Consider the following 5,590-nt stretch of genomic DNA (forward strand, 5'->3'; position numbering starts at 1 on the left):
TTTCAGCGGCACAGGGGATACTGCCTGCTATATGTGTTTCAAATAGAGTTAGTATCAAAGAAGCAAAAAAATCAAACGTCATCCAACATGCCCCTGAACTATGTTCCATAGCATGACATAATTTTGCACATATATTCTGCGCTATGTCTGAACACTGTCTGTGAAATGTGTTGTAAATACAGTTAGCAGTAAAGAAGTGTTTTAAACTGAAGTCTGTCGCAAGTCACTAAGTAGTCTCATTCTCAAATAATGGATGAATAAATTCAGTCTTCTTGCGCGTCTTGGCCTACATTTCTTTTTCACTTCCACTCTTACCCGTTTGATATGTAGGCTGTTCTTACCCTCACAGTGGTTCTTACATACATACGAACATTAATACTTGTTCCTTAGATCATGCATACGACATTTAGTAATGATGTGAAACGTGTCACTTTAACATAAGGTTTCTTCAGACAAAATATTTTTTTTGTTTTTGTATTTATTTATTTTACAGTTTCTATTTCATATCTAAAAATTTATTTATTGAGTAGAAGGAGTTGTCATTCAGAAATAATTTTTATTTGTTTTTAAATGTTGGTTGGCTGTCTCTCAGACTTTCGCAAACGATCAAAGATTTTTTGGCAGCATAATTCACCCCTTTCTGTGCCAGAGTCAGATTTAACTCTGAAAAGTGAAGATCATCCTTTCTTCTAGTGTTATAGCTGTGCACTTCGCTGTAATTTTTTAATTGGGATGGGTTATCAGTAACAAATTTCATAAGTGAGTATATGTACTGCGAAGGTACTGTGAATGTCCCGAGTTCCTTAAACAATATCTGCAAGGTGATCTTGGGTGGGCTCCAGCTATTATTGAAATTACAAGCTTTTGTGAAATCAATACTTTTCTGTTTAAGATGAATTACCCCAAAATATGACACCACATGAAAGCATTGAATGGAAATAGGCGTAGTAGGCTAATTTGCTGTGATGTTTATTACCAAATTTGCGATAACCCTAATAGTATAAGTGGCTGAATCTAACCGTTTCAGCAGATTATCAATGTGTTTCTTCCAATTCAATTTCTCATCAATGCACAGAATCAGAAATTTTTAATATTTGCTGTAGCAACAGACTTCCTTTAATAGTCTATATTTATCAATGGCGTTATGTCATTTACTGTACAGAAGTGTTTACACCGTGTTTCCTTAGAATTTAGTGAGAGTCTATTTGCAGAGAACCACTTTATAATTTTCTGAAAGACATTATTTACAATTTCCTCAGTTGATTCTTGTTTGTTGGGTTTGAGTACTATAATTGTATCATCACAAAGAAGAACTGGCTTTGCATCTTCATGGATATAGTGTGGCAAGTCTTAATATATGTTAAGAACAATAAGAGAACCAAGACTGTGCCCTGAGGGACACCATGTTTTGTATGTCCCCAATTAGAAGACTCTGCTGATTTTTTGCAGACTATCTGTATTGTTAATTTTAGCCTTTTGCATTCTTCCAGTTAAATATGAATTAAACTATTTGTGCACTGTTCCACTCATACCACAATACTTACGCTTATCTAGATGAATTTCAAGGTTCATGGAATCAAAAGCCTTTGAGAGATCACAAAATATCCCAATTGGTGATGTTCTGTTATTCAGTGCATTTAATATTTGATCAGTGAAAGCAAATACAGTGTTTCATGTTGAAAAGCCTCTCTGGAAACCATACTGACGATTTTTTAGTACTTCATTTTTACAAATATGCGATGCCACTCTTGAATACATCATTTTTTCAAGGATTTTGGATAAAACTGTCAAACGTGAGACTGGATGGTGGCTGTTAGTATCAGACCTATTCCCTGTCTTATGCAATGGTTTAACTATAGCGTATTTCAGTCTATCTGGAAAAATTTCCTGTTTCAGTGAGCTACTACATACCGTATGTGGCTCAGAATCCTACTTATCTGTTGGGAACAAGCTTTTAGTACTCTGTTTTACTTTTGAGTAAATTTATTATTTTCCTAATTTCAGTAGGAGAGGTTGGTTGAACTTCAGTTTTAACAAACTGCATAGATATTGCCTCTTCCATATACTCCTTTGCGTTTTCTAGCGAATAGTTGGTTACTTCTTTCTCTACAACACTTAAAAATATTTATTAAAATTTTTTTCTGCTTCTGACTTGTTGTTAACAAACTTTTCATAGGGTGTGATAGAAATACAATCTTCTTGTCCTCTCAGTTGCCCAATTTCTCTTTTAACAATATTTCAAATTGTTTTAATTTTATTATCAGATGTGCTAATCTCAGACATAATGCGCGTGCCTCTGGACTTTTAAATAACGTTTCCTAATACAGTCCAGTAGTTTTTATGATTGAACCGTGGCGGGACCGGCGCAAGTAGTATCTCTGACATGAGTACGATCGATTTCCTAGTACAGAGGTTTGTCTTGGGGCTTGGGCCGGCTCGGAATATAAGCGACTGCCGACCGCGAATACTGGGGGACCAACGCTTTGAGAACGGAAGGCGACGGTGCGCGAGTCGGCGATTGGCTGGCGGGCAGAAGCGTAGACGGCGTGCCTAAGGGCGGGGGGTGGTTATCACGTGGTTATACTAGAGGCGGTGGGAGTTGGCCGGCGCTGTGCATTCTCCGGCAACCTCGTGAACTGTGGATGCGCCAGATTCCTTGGAGGGAAACGCTGTTAAGGTCTTGCGCAAAATCGCCGCAGCATCAAGACACCCTGTTATGTACTCTAATTACTAAGAGCTCTTAGTTAACTGTGATTGTGATCGCTCTTGGTACAGTAAGACGTTGCCGGATGCGTGATGTTATGTGTGTTCGATTTCATTTGATGTCTCTTACTAAGCGTGTTCTCTGTTACCGCGTAATATTGATGTATATTCAGAATGTTAGTTCATTAGTTATTATCACCAAGTGTTTAATTTGCTTACGATATCGGTTAATCCATGTGAATATGTCCTCTGCGGGCGATCTGAGATTTTTACCTTGTTGGGATTTGCAGGCCCACTTAAGGCGGCCAATATGTGTGTCATTAAATGCTAGTGAGTGTCGGTTGTCGTGAACCAGTTTGTTTCCCACTCTTAGCATTTGTTTATCAGGTACTGTTTCACTCAAAGAAAGGACTTGCGAGTGAAATTAGTGGTTGTTTAGCCTTGATTTTATAGTGTTAATTTACTGGCTAATCTTGAATGTTAAAATTAAGAAACGTTTTTGGGCTCCTGTTATCGGGTGTGGTCTGTGTTTCAGTGAGCTGAGGCAAGGGGCAACCAATGCACAGAGCTTCCGTTTAGATTACAAGTTTGGCTTACGGGGCGGTGGACTTTGCCTGAGCTCGTATGTTCCTCTTTGGTAGTGTTTTCTGGGTTCACATTTCGGTGGCCTAATAGAAGTGGGGTTGCAAACGGAGCCACGTCTTGGTTTGAAGTTAAGTATTACTTCCGTCAGTCGGTTCCACCGTTCATGGTTAAACTTCGGCCTTACAAGCTTGAGCGTTGCTTCTGTTGTTACGCATTTATGACTGTACAAAGTTGTAACATTCTGTGCCCTAAAAGCCCATCTTACAAGCCAATGTGCATCTGAATAATTTCGTGGTGCGCTCTGCAAGGTTCTCTAGTCTAGTAATTTGCAAAATTGCCCAAGTTGCGTTTTAGTAAATATGTTCAAAGTATTCGTGTTAAAATTGAGGCTGTGTGTCCACTGTTATTTTACATGTAATGTTAAAGTACTGGAATTGAGAGGGTCTTAAATAACTTGTCTTAAATAGAATTCTTTTGTTAAAGTTATGGCCAGATTCAGCCTTAGTCGCTTCTGTGAATTTTTATATGAGGTCGTTGCTAATGGTTTATTAGTTTATTCATGATTTTGTGCAATGTGAGAGTTTCTGAAATATTTTGCCTGAGTGGAGTCTCTCAATGCTTATGGTAGATCGTTGGCTAATGATTTATTAACTTGCTTATGATTTTATATAATGAGTGTTTCGTAAATTATCTTGTCTGAGTGGCGTCTGTCAATTTTTATGTGAGATTCTTTTTGGTAGTTAATAAACACACTGGAATTGAAATGTTCATTTTATTGGGTCAGCCCTTTAACTCCCTTTAGATTTAAAGTTTAAATAAAGCAGGTGTTAAGTAAAAACGTACCAATAATGTTTCATTGTTTCTGGATCGTTACTCCTCCCAACTATAAGATACATTTCCCTTCTCTAGTTACAAGATAGTTTCAGCCCTTTAGTAAGCCATGGCTTTTTAGATGATTTCTTACAATTATATTTCACTGTTATCTTAGGGAAATGGTTTTCAAATATACTCACAAAGGTATCATGCAACAGGTTAAATCTTAAATTAGCATCAGGTTACCTGTGCATCTCCTCCCACGGTAGCTATTCCAGGCTTTCCCTAAAATTTTCAATTGTTAAATCGTTAATCGAACACACATTTTTGGACGACTGTTTTGCATTACTGTATGGAGCTATGCCATATAGTATAACTATCTGTGCATCATGATCAGACAGGCTGAGACAGGAAAAATTTCGGTTTCATTAAATTTATGTTCGTCTATAAAAAACATTATCTGTCAGTATGCTGCTTTCCTGCAGTACCCGAGCAGGCAAATCAATAACTGACAAAAAAATTGAAAGAACGAAGTAATACTTCAAGGTCAAGCTTTCTATCGGACTCTTTCAGAAAACCTACACTTAGATCTCCACAAACAATAATTTGTTTCCGTCCGTCTGACAGATAGCACAACAATGAATCCAAGTTCTTGAAAAATAGCTGAAAATTTCCCAGAGGGGACCTATACACGGCTACAATAATAAAAGTATCATTATTTAGTTTCAGCTCTCAGGCACGTGCTTCTGTATGTTGTTCTACACAATTTCTTTTAGTTTCTGACTTTTTCACACTATGATAGGTTTTAAAATATATGGCAACTTCTCCTCTCTCTATAGTGCCTGTGCTTACATGTGCTGAAAGCTTATATCCGCCTACATCTACCTTTTCCAAATCTTTGACTGTATGATGTTCAGACAGGCGTAGTACATCTATTCAACCCTTAGTTTCTAAATCTTCTAAACAAACAACAAGCTCTTCTAATGTCTTTTTAGATAATAAAAAATGTACGAAGTTAGGTTGAAATTCACCCATTGGTTTCGGAGGAGATGTAGAACACACAAACGTACATACAGTTTTATAGTACATATGAAAACTTTTTTTGTAATCCGATTTTGATTAAATACAAACTATACGGCACCCTTAGCTAGGCAGCAGTTACCACTGGAAATCCCATAAAAATTTTTCTAGTAGTTTTGGAGACTTGCGTGTTCAAAGACAAATAGAGAGCACGACGGTTTACAGGTTTATTGGCTCGAACAAAAATGTAAGCTTATACCACCAATAAGTGAGATCTCCTTTTTTTATATTTTCTGAGTTCCTCACAGTTACTTGCGATTGATTGTCGATGGGGAAGCAGAATGAAAGACTTTCCCATAACATAGGAACTCGTTGTTGACGTGTGCTAGTACTTATACCGTCAGCAAATAATACGACTACGGAATTTAGACATTCTATAAAACACTTTCGTGTTTACTGGACCGTTATA

This window comes from Schistocerca cancellata, chromosome 1 (genome assembly GCF_023864275.1).
Source record: "Schistocerca cancellata isolate TAMUIC-IGC-003103 chromosome 1, iqSchCanc2.1, whole genome shotgun sequence".
NCBI lineage: Eukaryota > Metazoa > Arthropoda > Insecta > Orthoptera > Acrididae > Schistocerca > Schistocerca cancellata.